The 17,923-nt window shown below is 39.1% G+C and overlaps 1 pseudogene; it reads left to right on the top strand.

Moving 5' to 3' along the window:
* Positions 1–3,714: 3,714 nt before the first annotated feature.
* On the top strand, positions 3,715–4,617 carry LOC148025767 (uncharacterized; annotated as a pseudogene).
* Positions 4,618–17,923: the final 13,306 nt, after the last annotated feature.

Here is a 17,923-nt window from a genome sequence, read left to right on the forward strand (position 1 = left end):
CAACATCGTCAGGCGAGCACCTCTCCAAGGCGCATGACTAAGGCGACGACCAAGGCATAAACCTTGGCATCTTGGCGTTGGCATACTTGGAAACGGGCTATGAAGGCTTCGTTGTGGTGCCATTGGCTGCGTGTGAGGAGCTCTCACTAGCTTGTAGGAAAATCTTCCCGGGAGGTCACCCATCTTGGTAGTGTCGTCACCCAAGTGCACTTAACTACCAAGTGACTACCCACTAGACTAGTTCTTTTTGTTGTTCTATTCTACAAACACAGTTTTAATAAGCTAGTCTTGGGAGGGTTTTCCAAGTCTTTCTTCCATGAACTAGCATATAATACCTCACTAATAATAACAATTATAATTATCTTCATAAGTAGAGCGAGTTTCATAATTAGAGCTAGTTTTTCAAAATGTGCAATATAAATCAATTTTCTTTGGAATGTATACATACATTGTTTATTAAAATAAACTAAGTAATGGGGACCCATTCCTTGAGAGAGTAACTTTTTGTCCAACTAGATTTGTGGGTTTTCTTCGTCTAATAAGACGCTGTCGGCGACCCCTTTTTGGCAAAAAAACAAACCACAAATTCGAGAATATATAGCTTAGGGAGAATGGGGACCAATAGGGTATGAGCTTTTCTTCGCCTAATAAGGGGTTTTCGGTGACCCCTTTTTGGCGAGAAATCAAACCACAGATCCGAGAATATATAGCATGGGGAGAATAGGGACCAACAGGGTATGGGTTTTTTTCCATTCTCCCCATGCTGTATATTCTCAAATCTGTGGTTTGTTTTTTCACAAAAAAGGGGTCACCGGTAGCCCCTTAATGGGCGAAAAAAAACCACAAATCTAGTTGGGCGAGGGAAGAGAGAGTAACAAAGTGATGGGAGAGGGATGTGTGAGAGAGAGAGAGACAACATGAATAAAGCAATGTTTGAATAAGTGTGTTTTTAAAGCAATAAAGCAATGTTTGAACGAGTGTGTATAAGCTTCTACTTTGTATTACTATCTCATATGATGCTTCTAAGAGTGTAAATATATACTATTTAGAAAATTATATATCTCTCTTTCGCTCGTAAAGTTAATTAGGTAAATATTTGTTAATTAGTTAAGGTAATGGGAGGAGAGAGAGAAAGGATGATGAGAGAGAGGGCATGTGATGTGTGCAATTTTTTCAAGGGGTCACTGACATACAAAAAAAATTTTGGCGACCCATTCCTTGCAAGAGTAACTTTTTGCCCAACTAAATTTGTAGGTTTTCTTCGCCTAATAAGGGCAATAGCCCCTTAATGGGTGAAAAAAAAACCACAAATCTAGTTGGGCAAGGGAAGAGAGAGTAACAAAGTGATGGGAGAGGGATGAGAGAGAGAGACAACATTAATAAACAATGTTTGAACGAGTGTGTATAAGCTTCTACTTTGTATGACTATCTCATATTATGCTTCTAGGAGTGTAAAGATCTACTATTTAGAAAATTATATCTACCTCTTTCGCTCGTAAAGTTAATTAAGTAAATATTTATTAAATAGTTGAGAAAATGGAAGGAGAGAGAGAAAGAGTGATGAGAGAGAGGACATGTGATGTGTTTAATTTTTTCTTGTCGGAAAGGGGTCACCAGAAACCCCTTATCGAACGGAAATTATTTTTGGCAACCCATTCCTTGCAAGAGTAACTTTTCATCCAACTGGATTTGTAGGTTTTCTTCGCCTAATAAGGGCCTGCCTGCTGGCGACCCCTTTTTGGAAAAAAACAAACTATAGATCCGAGAATATACTACATGAGGAGAATAGGGACCAATAGGGTACATGTTTTTTTTTTTCACCCAAGAGAAGAAAAAAACCCATACCTTATTGGTCCCTATTCTCCCCATGCTGTATATTCTCAGATTTGTGGTTTGTTTTTTCACCAAAAAGGGGTCTCCAGCAGCCGCTTAATGGGCGAAAAAAAACCACAAATCTTGTTGGGCCAAAATTTACTATCCAAGAATGGGTTATCGAAAAAATAAATCGTTCGAAAAGGGGTTGATGGATCCAAGAATGGGTTATCGAAAAAATAAATCGTTCGACAAGGGGTTGCCAGCAACCCCTTTTTGGTGATAAAATTTACACATCATATGCTCTCCCTCTTTCCCCCTCTCTTTCATCACTCTTTCTCTCTCCCCCTATTTTCTTTCTCCTTCACCTATAAAAGGATCCATCCCCCCTTTTCACATTGCAAATCATTCCACTCTCAATATGTGACTCTCTCTCTCTCTCTCTATCCCTCCCTCACTCTCTCTCCTTTGTCTTTAAAAGGACCCCCCTCCCCTTGCAATTCAACTTCTTGTTTTCTATCCCCTACCCTCAATACGGTTCCATCTCTTTCTCCCCCCTCTCTCTCTCCACACCTCTCTCTCTAACACAGTCACACATACTCTATCTCACCATTCTATCCCGGGCTTTTTCCCTCTCTCTCTCCCCCTCCCTCCCTCCCGCCCCCACACACACACACACACACTCTCTCTCTCTCTCTCTCTCTCTCTCTCTCTCTCTCTCTCTCTCTCTCTCTCTCTCTCTCTCTCTCTCTCTCTCTCTCTCTCTCTCTCTCTCTCTCTCTCTCTCTAAATATTGTCCCCACCTTCCTCTCTCTCTCTCTCTATCTCCTCCTTCCTCCCCCTCTCTATGTCTCTCTCCCTCTCCCTTGCTCTCACTCTCGCTCTCTCTTCCTGTATATGCCTCTCACTCTCTTTCTCTTTATCTCTCACTCTCTTATCCCAATGTCATCTCTTCCTTCCCCCCTCTCTCTCTCCCCAATGTCATCTCTCTCTCTCTCTCTCTCTCTCTCTCTCTCTCTCTCTCTCTCTCTCTCTCTCTCTCTCTCTCTCTCTCTCTCTCTCTCTCTCTCTCTCTCTCTCTCTCTCTCTCTCTCTCTCTCTCTCTCTCTCTCTCTCTCTCTCACAATTGGTATTTCATTGGCAGGAAATTGAGGAAGCAATATATCTGTAAGAAGTAATCCTAAGCCCCTCTATCTTGGCCACAAATTTTATTTCAAAAGACAAGATCATGTCACCTTTTACGAGGGTGGTGAAAGGATTGTAGAAGGTTTAGTTTGACAAACGTTCCCCTCACCAAGCTTGCTCCCTAGACGAGTGGGAGTTCTTATCACCATTGTCCATCAAAGGGGTGTGAAGGCACATAGCAAAGGCAATACTGAGATTGACGTTGAGGAAAACATGATTGTGCAATGGCCAATTGAATTGACGGTATAAGCAGATCCTCTCTTAATTTTTGTTACGATTGCTCTGTCTCCCCCTCTTATCCTATTTCGAATCATTACTTGCAAGAAAGAGAGTGATGATCGGATGGGTCTCCCGAGGACTCTGACTTGCCTCCATGATCTACAGCAGGACGATAGGCTATTGTCACCAACAACATGCAATCACAAGGGGAGGTCACCCTCCAAGAGCGAGAGAAAAAGTAACACAAACGCGATCATTGAATTTCGCCAAGCTACAAGCAACCGTTACAATTTCATGTGGGGAAGGAGTGACATCAAGAGAAGATGGACGCGCTTCGATGACGTAGGCGAGGAAGGGCAAGAGAAAGCTTGTACTATCGAAGAGTGATACTGACAAGGAAAGCAATGATTATCAAAGCATCAGTCCTTTAGTGCACAATAAGGGCATGGCCGTACACAACCCAAGAAGAATCGAACACAAAGAACCGAAAAGAAGCGCATGACAAATGCCAGTGAAACGATTGGTGGGACCGCTCTCACAGTCACTTGCGATAAACGTATTGTGCAAGCATGCATAGAAGACCAGTTAGAAACGTTGACAATGAGTGCTTGTAAGAGATGGAAGCATGATTTAGATTATGGTTTTTATTTGTTTACGTTGATTGGACATTAATTACTTCATCATCTCATTTAGATGTGGACATCCACCCCTTTGCCACCCATCCCATTATGTTGTTTGGTTTCCATGCCTACAATTAGACAAGTCACATCGAGGTACAAGAAACTCTTGGAAACCTTTTTTAGCAACGGGTATGTTAGAGGGATAGGTATATTCATAGTGTCATTAGAGACTCCAAGACACTAGTGCAAGGAGGTTGATGATATGATTAGAACTGAGTGGGATCCCCATTGGCTAAAGAAGCATGAGGACTTTGAGGCAAAAATTAGCAGCACCGATTGGGCCTTTTTGTGAAATTGCATGTTTTATGTTTGGGATGGTAACCATCAGCTCATAGCATGGATGAATGAGATATGCACATGTGAGTGGCCCTAAACCATATTACCTTAACATTCTACAATGCGTTTGTTTCTTACATCATCCTTAATATAATTGACTGTTTGCAATAGCCTTTTCAGATAATGCGAGGCAACATGTGTGTGTTGATTGTCGCCTTGTGAAAGTGACAAGTGTGGCAGAGGGGGAGATTTTGTCAGTTATTTCTCGTACAAATAGGCATGAAATGGACCATATCCATGAGATCCTAATATGCATGAGATCCTAATATAGAATGTACACAGGCTGGCACAAAAGGGGGTTGTCCATACCTCATATCTAGACCTTGTTTGTGAAGCAAGAATGCTAGGGTGCAAGCTGACCATGCAACTATTTTTGACAAGTTAACTAATGAGGCAAAGGCATGGATGTAAGCACACAGAAAGCCATTGCCCATTCCCGCATGGTACAAGGCACCATTGATTGCACTGGCCCACATTATGTGGAAGGTAGGTAGTTCTTCAAGCTATCTTAACAATGTTTTTGATGATGCATTTTTTCCTAATGCAATGATGTTGTCCCTGATTACCAAGTGTAGGACGAGTATAATATGGCAGTGCAACTGATCAAACAGAAACAGAAACATCTCTCCAACTCTAAGTTTAGAACCAAGTGGGGTAAGGCATATTATAGTATCAATGAAAAGCTCATCAAGAAAACTCGATGTTTGCTAAGAGTTACAACCCCGGTCTCGGAGAGAAGTGATATTAGTAAGTTGCTACCTCTTTGTACCTGCCATCTATATGAACTTATACTACATTTGTCCAAACTAACAATATTTTTGTCAATGCAAAACTATCTTATGCTTGGAGTGGGGCTCCAAGATAGGGGGGGTATTGAACGAGAAGAGAGTATACACATTGGCATCCTCAAAGCTAAACGAGGTAGATTGCAAAGGATACTGATGCCAGGAGGCATATTCCACGGTGGATTCCATGAGGTTTTGTGGTGGATTCCGTAAAATTTTATTATTACCGGGGCTCATACACAAAGTGGATTCTTTGTGCGAAAAGTTGATGGGGACGCCTATCCTTTTTGGACATTTTGTTAATTTTATGTGTACATAGGTGATTCCGCAAATACATATTTAAATTAATAAATGTTTATGAATTTAGAGTGCGCACTCGTAATAAATTAAGGTTAGGATTGATTTCTAACCAATTTATTTTTGTAGCTGAAGACTACTAGGTATTCACTTTTGTCAGTTTAATTGTATTATTTTTCTAACAATTGTAAATGCTTCAGTTGATGTGTAGAGCAAGCAGCGGTGGCATTGGAAAGCATTGGAGGATAGCGTATATTCAAATTATCATCAATTTTTTATGGGTACGTATCTTAGGCATGGCGCCTATATTTTGTCGCACTTATTTATTAAAGCGCTTGATATTTACTTATTATTTTTGTATGCGCAAGGGCGCACGATTTAAATATTTGTATTGGACATTGTATTTGGGTACCGCCTGACTTCTTGGGCACCCAATAGCTTTAATTCTTTAGTGGCACAAAAGCAAACACAAAAGCTAAAGCGTGCTATTTTGTAAATTGGGCTATTTCTTGAGCTTGAAGATGAATAATATATTAAATACATGCTTTGTGGAGCGCTCACACAAGGCATGGGGGGGAGGGGGGGGGAGGGGGGGAGGGGAGGGGGAGATTGCACCCAATTGGTCTCTTGTTCATGTCGTGCAAGCTTTCTTCATTGGTTTTTGTGTAAAAAGTAGAGTTCTTTTGTTGTTGGGGACCTTCTGACGCTCACTATGCGCACATACGGCGACCGATCTGTGCACCAGTGGTATCAGAGCGAAGCTGAGATCGAGAGCTTCCAATCGCTTACCATCTCACACGAAGGCGGAGCTCCTGGAACGATCGAGCTCTACAGTCAGTCTCATGGCAAACGGTGGATACCAGCGTGTTCCTGGCAGTCAAGAACCCCCTTCTATACCCTCTGATCGCAAAGGACCTCTCTCGATAGGCGAAGGACCGGTGGCAAAGCTCCTTCATCAAGTCGTGGATACAGATAAGAAATTTTAGCCATAACCTTTCAAGCTTAAGTTAAAAGCTTATTAAGCTTTACAAGAAGCTTAATTAAAGCTTCCAAATCCGTTTTTAAATGTCATCGACAGCAGGACAAACTGCCCGCGGCGATCGACAACGTCCTCTGGTCCTTTAAATTCAAGTTAAGTCATAAAGACTTAAAGCTCCCAATCCTCCAAGTTTCTCAAGTCTCCAAGGTCATTAAAGTCTTCTTCAACAACTACCTTAGAGGCAGTTCGTACTCAGAAGCACACAAATCAGTCTACTGCCCTCTAGAAGCCCCTGTTCACACTTGCAGTCTTGTTGAACCAATTTCAGCAAAAATAGAAGTTCATACGTAGACTATACGCTGTCTATACGCAACACTATTTTCTTGGAAGAAGGTTGTGACATCGAATTTCGCAATCGTAAAGGAGAAATACCATAAAAGCCAAACAAAAATATACAAGCCTTGTAAACCCGTCTTTGAGCTACGCTCATCCCGCTAATAAGGTTTCGAGTGTGTGAGGTATTTTGGAATTTTGCAGGATGACTGAACAAAACATAGACGATCTTACTGCTGAAGGTGATCTACCCGAACCAACAATGGAGCAAAAGTTGGATTTGATTATGATGTAGCTTCAAGAGGAACGAAGAGCCTAACAAGCTTTGCAAGTTCAATTGGCCAATCTGCAACGATCTACCACCGACCAAGATGGATTGCAACCTGAAGATCTTATACGACGTACCATAGATGCAACACTTGAAGCCCAATCCATTCGCAAAGAAACAAAGATAAGTAAAAGAAACTTCAAATTTCGTACTTTCAATGGATCATGCGATGGAAAGATTGTACTTGCTTTTATCAGTCAATTTGATGATTACTTCCATGAAGAAACATATACTGAGAAAGACTATGGGAGCTTTCACTCAACCGCCAAGACCCACGGACCGCTTATTGTTCAAGCGTTCCAAGCCGAGCACTAATGGCTACCTCTCACATAGCCAAGGTGCCATCCATATCTACGGGTGTAGTGAGCTTACCTCCATGCCGATTGAGTTACCTCCTCTCTCGCGCACTCCGGTAGCTCCACAATCCAAGTGCAAGCTTCAAGCAAGCTCCATCCCCAAGCTCCACGCTCCAAGCTCCATTGCCGCGAGTAAGCCAAGAGAAGAGAAGAGAAGAGAAGAAGAGAGGAGAAGATGGAGAGCTTCTCCTCCCTGGTCCCTCACCCTCACACACTCACTCCCTCACACTCTCACACTCCCTCTCTCAAGCACAAGCTCAAGCAAGCAAGAACAAGAAGAAGAAGAAGAAGAGGAGAGCTACTTTTGGCCACACACAAGAGTGAGCTTCTCATTCACTTTTCAACTTTATATACAAAACCCTAAATCTCTTTTGGGCGGTCATCCCCTTTTCCCCTTTTTTACCTGGTTGGTCGTAGCCTAGTCCATTTTTCCCATTGTCCTTCTATCTTCCTAGCTTCCTTTCCACCACCCGTCTACATTTACAAATTGCACGGGTGAGAGCCCGGTGCTCCTTGAATTAAACCATGATGCGCTTGTGCTCTTTTACAATAGTTTGACTTGCGCTTTTCCTTGTGCGCCTTTGTCTTCCATTTCTCTTTGCCTTGGCCTTTGTCTTTATCTTCTGTTTTAGCTTTCCGAATTTTTCACCGCCTAGCACTCTTTTACAAGATTTCAGGGTGCGCATTTATATTTTAAAATGCATCTTTCCCCTTTTGCATTTGCCTTGGACTTTTAAGGTTGCCCTTGCGCTTTTGGCCTTTTCTCCTATTCTTTCGCACTTTTGGCCTTTTCTCCTATTCTTTCTTTAGTCGGGCTACCTTTTTTCCGCCTTTGCCCTATGTCTTTTTTATTTCCTTTTGCTTTCTTCGTGTTGGGGTTAACAAAGACAAAATTAAATGTGTCACTAACCATTTAGTTGATCGAGCATCCTTATGGTGGACTGTGGTCCGCAAAAGCATTGATTGTCCCACTACCTGGGAGACTTTCCAAAAGAAATTTTTGCAGAATTTTCTTCCTCCTCAATTCCATGAAAAAGCCATCAAGCAATGGGATCTTCTATAACAAAGAGATCGCGAACCTATTTCCCAATACACTGAACATTTCTGGAATGCCCTATTGCAACTACGTGTGCTTGAAGATGTACCTGAAGCAACTCATAAATGCAAGTTTATGTCTGGCCTACTTGGACATTTCTATGCGGAAGTCAATATATTCAAGCCAACAACACTTGAAGATGCAATTTCCTTGGCCCATGACACTGAAGATAAAATTCGCGAATGAGACAAGCGACCACAATAATTTCCAACTAATGGTAACTTTGGTTCCAAACAATTCAATTCAAATTTTCGAAGATTCAATCAAAGTCGTTTTCTTCCATCTTCATTCCGTAAATCTTGGACACGACCACCTGCCTTGCCATCTAACACCAATCCAAACCCTAAGCCATCTCCACAGTCAAATCCCAACATTCCTAAACTACCTGCCATTACCAATAATGTATCTAAAGCAAAACCCATAGTTTGTTACAAATGCCATCAACCTAGACATCTAGCAGCCAATTGCCAATCCAAAAAGCCATTCGTCCATCTCAATTATCTGGGAGCAATAGAAGATGAAGAACGTGAGGAAATGTCGGACTTTACGGAAGATGATGACGACATTGGTACTACTTCGGATACTTTGCCAGGTATGCCAACTCCCCATTCTTTGTTAACAATGAAATGTTTTGTGCATGGTAAAGAAAAGACTATTTTACATGATGATGGGAGCACACATGACTTTATTTCTGTAAAATTAGTCAAAGAATTGAATTTACAAACTGTTTCTACATATTATTGCATCAAGGCTGCATTCCTAGGTATGTACAAGATATAATGGAATATAAGATGTGCATAATTTAGAAATTAAAATTGGAGAATATACTGAACGAAGAAATTTCCTAGTTGTACCTTTGCAGTCTAGTGACATTATCTTAGGAATGCCTTGGCGTCATCAATACAATCGTGATATAGATTATTCTATGCATTCAATTAAAATTTATTTTCAAGGAAAATAAATCACACTGCATGGTATGCACGCTTTCAATAATTTTCCACTACTTACTCATACTCAGGCTAAACGTGCATTACGTAAAAGTAGCAAATCCTATTTAATATGGGTGAATGAAATTCAAGCTAAAGAAAAACAGATGCATCCTAGGCATATACAATTTTTTGCCCAATTTCAAGATTGTTTTGTTGCTGATTTACCACATGGATTACCACCTTCACGTCCTGAAGATCATAAGATAGATTTAATTCCTGGAACACAACCACCATGTAAAGCACTATATAGACATAACCAAATTGAGCAAAAAGAAATTCAAAACCAAATAGAAGAATTGCTTAACAGAGGATTAATTAGACTTAGTAGTTCTCCATTTGGTGCACCTGTCTTATTAGTGAAAAAGAAAAATAATACCTATCGCATGTGCATTGATTATTGTGCCCTAAATAAAATTACTGTTAATAATAGATATCCGATTCTTAGGGTAGATGATCTTATGGATAAGCTACACGGATCTGCCATATTCAGTAAGATAGATCTTAAATCTGGATATCATCAAGTAAGATTGGACAAATCTGATATATTCAAAACTGCATTTAGAACACAAATTGGACACTATGAATTTTTGGTTATACCTTTCGGTTTAACTAATGCACCAGCCACATTCAGTCGTATGATGAATCGCATATTTTTGAAACATCAGCATTGTGTCATTGTTTTCTTTGATGACATATTAGTATTCAGTAAAAATGAGAATGAGCATTATGAACATTTGTCTTTAGTTTTTAAGTTGTTAAAAGACAATCGATTATATGCTAATCCAGAAAAGAGTGAATTCTTTCAAACAGAAATTGAATATCTAGGACATATTATTTCATCAAAAGGTATTAAAGTCGACCCTAAAAAGACAGAAGCAATTTTAAATTGGCCCATACCAAAAAATGTGCATGAACTACGTTCTTTTCTAGGTCTTGCTAGTTTTTACAGAAATTTTATAAGGAATTTCTCATTACTTGCATTACCTTTGACAAAACTCTTAAAGAAGGGTATTGTGTATAACTGGTCTGACAATTAACAAAAGTCCTTTGATTTGTTGAAACATGCTTTAACTCATGCTCATGTATTACAATTACCTGACTTCAATAGACCATTCTTCTTAGTAGTTACTGACGCAAGTGGATCAGGAATAGGAACAGTCCTTATGCAAGATTCTCATCCCATAGCATACTCTAGTTGCAAACTCAAACCATCTGAACTTAAATATTCTACCTATGACAAAGAATTGCTAATCGTAGTGCAAGCCTTACGTCAATGGAAACATTATTTAATGGGATTTGAATTTATGATCAAAACTGACCAACAAAGCATTAGACATCTCCTTAGTCAACCACAAATATCTGACCGACACATTAAATGGGCCGCTTTTATTCAAAGTTTTCATCCCATTATACAATATCAACCTGGAAAAGAGAATGTTATTGCTGATGCTTTGAGTAGAAGACCGACAATTCAAAATATTTCTGTGATATTATTTGATTCCCTTATTCCTATGAAAGATACTTATCACCAAGATCCTACTTTTCAAGCTGATTGGAATAATCTAGTTGCAAATAATTGGATTCCTATTTATTCATTGTCTTAAACTAATGGATTTATGTTTTATGAAAAAAGATTATGTGTGACTATTCCATTTTGATCATTTATTTTGCATGAAATTCATTGTCCTCCATATCAAGGTCATAGAGGAATTATATCTACTTTGCGTACATTGATTGAAGATTTTTATTGGCCATATATGGACACTGATGTATCTAATTTTGTATCTGCATGCCTAATTTGTCAACGAGTTAAAAGACACCATGGTAAACAATATGGTTTACTAATGCCATTATCCATTCCATCACGACCATGGGAACAGGTTTCAATGGATTTTATCACTGGTCTACCTAACACTAAAGCTAATCATGATATGATTTGGACTGTTGTAGACAGGTTTAGCAAACAAGCATATTTCATTCCATGCAAGAAAACTTTAACTGCATCTCAAGCTGCTCAATTGTTTTTTAAAACTGTTTTCACTAACCATGGTTTACTAAAAGTCATTATTTCATATCGTGATTCTAGATTCTGCAATAATTTTTGGATTACTTTGTTTGCTAACTTAGGAACAAAGATTGATTTTTCATCTACATTTTATCCTGAAACAAATGGTCAAACAAAAGCTACTAACAGTACTATTTTAGATCTTTTGTGTGCTTACACCATTTCAAAACCACACACATGGGATACATATCTACATTTACTTCAATTTGCATATAATAATACACCACATATAGCTACAAAGAAAGCACCATTTGAAGTTATTTATGAATATCGATTGCCTACACCTGTTGCATCATTATCAAACAAAATTCAAACTGCTGATGATATTGCTAACATGCATGCTAATATTTTTTATGAAGTTAAATATATGATTGCCAAAGCCCAGCAATCATACATAAAACAAGCAAAAAAGAAAAGACAGGCTATGAATTTTAAAGTTGATGATTATGTTTGGTTACGAATTGAAAAACGCAAATTACAAAGTGTAGATAAACACCCCGTTGTCAAATTAACACCTAGATTTTATGGACCAATCAAGATCATACACAAAATCAATGACAATGCATTTGAACTAGAACTACCACAACATTGGAAAATCCACAACACCTTCCATATTAGTTTATTACGACCTTTTAAAGGCCAACTACCTGTACACCCTGTCTATGAAAACCCTCCTTTGCTAGATGATGAAACTGAAATCCTTGAGCCTGAAACTATTATAGATACTGACTTTATGACCACTAGAATTGGTCGTAGATATTCTAGATATTTGGTCAAGTTTAAAAATCATCTTGTTGAAGAGGCCCAATGGATGCACACTAGATATCTAAGTGCTTTCCCCACTCTATTAGCTCCACATTGAGCTAATAGCAATTGAGGACAATTACTATCCCACCCCGGGGGTATTGATGCCAGGAGGCATATTCCACGGTGGATTCCGTGAGGTTTTGTGGTGGATTCCGTAAAATTTTATTATTACCGGGGCTCATACACAAAGTGGATTCTTTGTGCAAAAAGTCGATGGGGACACCTATCCTTTTCGGGCGTTTTGTTAATTTTATGTGTACATGGGTGATTCCATAGCGGGTGATTCCGCAAAATACATATTTAAATTAATAAACGTTTATGGGTTTAGAGTGTGCACTCGTAATAAATTAAGGTTAGGATTGATTTCTAACCAATTTATTTTTGTAGCTGAAGACTACTAGGTATTTACTTTTGTCGGTTTAATTGTATTATTTTTCTAACAATTGTGAATGCTTCAATTGATGTCTAGAGCAAGTAGTGGTAGCATTGGAAAGCATTGGAGGATAGCGTGTATTCAAATTATCATCAATTTTTTATGGGCGCATATCTTAGGCATGGCACCTATATTTTGTTGCACTTATTTATTAAAGCGCTTGATATTTATTTATTGTTTTTGTATGCACATGGGTGCACGATTTAAATATTTGTATTGGACATTGTATTTGGGTACTGCCTGACTTCGGGCGCTCGTTGTGAATTAAAGGTGTGTAACGAATTTGTATCATGAGATAATTCAAAGAAGTTTTTTTTATATGTCGAACCTAAGGTGGTAGATAATTAGGTAATTAAAAATACTCTCTCGAGGAAAGCGGGAGTGGATCCAGACCTATGGTTTGACCCTCGACGCGGACAGATCCAGACTTATGGTTGGGTGGTCTTAGTAAGCCGAGAGCTTTTATGAGAAGGAATAAAAATCACTTTTTTTATGGACCATTAGAGATCAAAAAGCCTAACTTACATCACTTTAGAACCATGGGGAGAAGGAATCAAAGTGTCACACTCCCCTTCGTCTCCCATTCTGTTTAAACCTAGCACAATGCAAGCCCGTTTCCGTCACATCAATTTTTATAAGGGATGAAAACTCAAACCACTGACACTAATCAATTGTTAGTATTTGATTTGACAAAAAAGACTAAGGTCAATCCTCGTGGGAACGGCCAAAACTTCCACTACGGCGTAGACTCAAGCGAGCCTAGTTAGTAAACTCCGAGGGTTTTCATCAAAATCCCAAACGGAATTTTATAGGACATCTCTTGATGGGCTTCTAAGAACATACCGCCAAGGAAGCAGCTCGGGTGGGCACGTTACAAGGGTCATATAAATTCTACATCAATGGGTGGATGCAAGTATTAAATAACTTTCATTAATGACCATGCAAGAAAACTATGGGTGTATTTTATAAATGAGAAAAGTGAGATGCTCTCTCACTTTCAAGTCTTTACGAATCTAATTTAGAAATAAATGTGTGCAAATTAAGTGTCTAAGATCAAATGGAGGGGGAGAATACTCCTCAAATGGTCATAGTAACTTTATAAAATAGCATAGAATTCAAAGGTAGTTTACATGCAGATATGATATGTAGTAGAATATTTTTGTTCAAAGTAAGAATAAGCACATTATAAAGATTTCATGAGCCCTGAGATGGCTAAAACAACATGCCTCAATATTATTGGGCTAAATCTGTATCTACAACTATGTATATTATAAAACACTTCCACTCATGTGATGCATGATATGGGAGAAGTTTACTAGCAAGATACTAGACCCATCACATGCTAAAGCATTTGGATGCATTGATATGTACATGTACTTGATGAGTTGAGGAAGAAGTTGGACCTAAAGGTTGAAAAGTATGTGTTCATTCCTTGCATTGATATGTACATGTGCTTGATGAGTTGAGGAAGAAGTTGGACCTAAAGGTTTAAAAGTATGTGTTCATTCCTTATGTGAAAAGGTTATAAGTATTGTTATTTGGTTACACATTTGATGCAAGTGAGCAATGAAGTCCACAATCATAACATTAAATTAGTCAATCAAGTTTTCTTTTAGTAGGTTTCTTGAGAGAACATGGATTGGAAAGTTACATATAGATAGTAGTCCTACAAGTGTAAAAATGTATCACAAAAGGGAAAAGACAAAGTGGTTAAGTTACTTAGTGTGCTACATATTTCTACAATCGCTCACATTTGGATGGTGATCATAAAGCAAAGTACACAAATCGCCACCACAAACACATGTGTTCTTTGTAACAATGTAGATGTACCTTCAAGTGTATTGACAATGGCATATGTAATGGCTAAATTCTTTAAGGGAGTGAGCCCTAAAGTGGAACCAAGGAGGGAAGTAAGAGCTATGGTGGAAGGAGAGAGAGAGAGAGAGAGAGAGAGGATGTGGAAACTCCAACAGTCACAATGTGTGACCGACATTCCCTTTATTCAAATGTCACTGAAAGAATAAAGAATGAAGTGACAGTGATGGGCATCTGCCACCTACAATGTATAGGTATGCGGGTAACTAATACACAATGTGGGTACTGTAAATGTAACTAATGCACAAACGGCTAGGCACTAGCACCTTTACCCCCAACAACCTCCCACTTAAAGGTGCATATGCCCCGAGTGAGGAGAGAACAAGAAAAAAGTGACAAAGTATAAGTGTACATAGAGTACAATAGGATGAGGAAAGATGTCATCTCATCCAATGCCCATCAACTTCTTAAGGAAGGAAAAACGCTCCCCTAAGAGACTTTTTGTGAATAGATATGTAGGATTTTGGTCAGTTGAGATCTTGACAAGATCAATGGACTTGTCCTTAATGACCTCTCTAATAAAGTGGTAACGCACGTCAACATGCTTCACCTTTGCACGAAGACCAGATTCTTGGCCAATTGAATAGCACTCATAGAATCCGAATGTAGTGTAGGGACCATATCAATAATGGCCTAACCAGAGAGGCTCCTTGCAAGCCTCAGTGGTGGCTACAACATACTCTATCTCTATAGTAGATAGATCCATATATTTTTGCACCTTGGACATACAAGAAATAACACCTCCAACAAAGGTGAAGACATAGCCAGAGATGGACTTCCTACTGTCTCTATGTCTTACATAATCAAAGTTAGTGTACCCTACAACTTCTGTATCCTAGCTACCATAATAGATGTACATAGTTGTTGTGCCCTTCAAGTACCTCATGATACCCTTGAAAACAAGCCAATGTAGTCCATTGTGGATGCATAAGGGATCTCAACCATTTCGGCCTTCTACTCATTAGTCTGTAGATAATCCGCCTAACTAACCTTCATGAGAAGGTAATGGATAGCTAATAAACTTAACATCTTGCAAATGAAACAACTCGATGACCTTTTGGGTATACTCCTTCTATGATAAGTAAAGGATTCCCTTAGAGTGATTGCATGTAATATGAATCTCAAGAATATGTGAGGCCTATCCTATGTTGTTCATCTCAAAGCTCTTCTTGAGCTGACCTTTTCAAGCATCCATCTCATCATGAGCACTCCCAACAATGAATATATCATCCACACAGAGTATCAAAATCATAAGGCTGCTAGCATGAGTCTTCTTTGTGTATAAACACAGATCCATATCACTATGGGAATATCCTTGCGAATGTATAAAAGAGTTAATCTTGTGGTACCATTCCCTAGGGGCCTACTTAAGGCCATAAAGGCTCTTTCTCAATTTGCACACTAGGTAGTCCCTGCCAAGTTCTGCAAAGCCCTTAAGCTGCTACATGTAGATCTCATTATGCAAGTCCCCATGAAAAAAAACCATCTTGACATCCATCTGATAAATATCCAAGTCAAGCTAAGCAACCAAAGCTAGTACTAAGAGTAGAGTAGTCATCTTCACAATAAGAGACAAGACTTCATCAAATTCCACATCATGTTCCTTCTTGAAACCCTCAGCAACCAATTTGGCCTTACATGTCAACTTGGGGCATCCAAGGGTACTTTTCAACTTGTACATCCACTTGCATGGCAAAGCACGCTTTTCACTAGGTAAAGGAACCAAATTCCACATATGATTTTTCTATAGCGAGTCATATTCTGACTACATGGCTCTCTTTCAAGAGTGACTATCACCTCTACACATGATCTTATCATAAGTAAGAGGCTCACCAGCATCTATCAGCATAACATAATCCAAAGAGGGTGCACATTGCTCAAGTTGTGGGGCTTGTACATCTTATGGAGCATTAGGAACCTAGGCCATTGGAGCATGAGCTGCTCCTACAAGACGTCTAGCTGATTGTACAGTAGGTAGCAAGAGACTCCTTCTAAAATATCACCCTGCGTACCTCAACAACATGCTCAGGTTGCTTGTGCATTTTCTCCTCATGGAAAATAACATCATCATTGCGGATAACCTTTCGAGCTTGCAGATTCCACAAGTGATAGCCCATCTCACCTACATCTCCATAACTAAGAAAGATGCATTTTAGAAACTTAGGATCTAGCTTATTGTACTTATCCTTGGGAACATGGCAGAAAGCTCACAACCAAAGATGTGCAAATGAGTATGTGATGGAGGTTTTCTAGACTATACCTCCTCTGCAACAACCTGATAGTCAAGGGCAGTACATGGGGACTAATTAATCAAGTGTATGGCAGTAGTAATTATCTCAATCCAAAAATGCTATAGTAAGCATACCACAAACTCACTCCTAAATTGTCATATTCATGCGCTTAGCCACACCACTCTGGGGTGGGGTATGCATGGTAGTCAACTAATGCTTAATACCCCTCTCATCACAAAATTGTTCAAAGGCTTTAGAGACATACTTACCCCCATTATCTGACCTTAGGCATTTTTATCTATATTCAAACTAGCTCTCAACCAAAGCAAGCCAATGCTAAAATGTAGCCCCAAGTCTTCTGATTTTTACTTAATAGGGTATGCCCATACCTTATGTATATAGTCATCAATGAAGGTAACAAAATAATTTGTGCCACCTAATGACTTGGAGGGCATGGGACCATATACATCTAAATGAACAAGAGCCAAAGGCTCACTTGTGCATGTCATACTAGACTTTTTATGCATATTAATTGCCTATCTCTCATATAAACAATGATCACAATACTCAAAATACTTGTAGTTAAGAGGTGGAAGATACTGTGAACGGGTAAGCATTTCCATTCCTTTCAAAGAGATGTACCCAAGGTGACGGTGCCAAAGAGATACATGCGGAACCCAGATACAAGCAAGAGATAGAGACTATTGGACTTAGCATTACGTACAATGACAAGATTTCCATGGGTAATCTTCCATGAGGAATCACCAAAGGAGCCAATATAGCCTACATCATGCAAAGTGCTAGAGATAAGGGTCCTCATGAGAGCCAATACATGGCATGCATCATGAACATGCTACCTGAACCAAACTATAACTAGACATCACCAATACCAATTATCTCTAATGCAAGGTCATTAGCCAAATGAACAGATCCAGTCATACTACAATAGGAGTGAAACCACTCTTTATGAGGATTTACATGAAAGGAAGCCCCTGAATCTATCAACCAACACTAAGTATATCTTGACAAGGCATCAATGAGCTATGAACTATCAAGAGAAGAAGCTACAAGTATGAAATCATCATCAAGATTAGTCTATAAACATTAATCTCTTCAA

The sequence above is a fragment of the Lygodium microphyllum genome, chromosome 14 (genome assembly GCF_053477565.2).
Source record: "Lygodium microphyllum isolate KBCC chromosome 14, Lygodium_microphyllum_v1.1.10, whole genome shotgun sequence".
Lineage (NCBI taxonomy): Eukaryota > Viridiplantae > Streptophyta > Polypodiopsida > Schizaeales > Lygodiaceae > Lygodium > Lygodium microphyllum.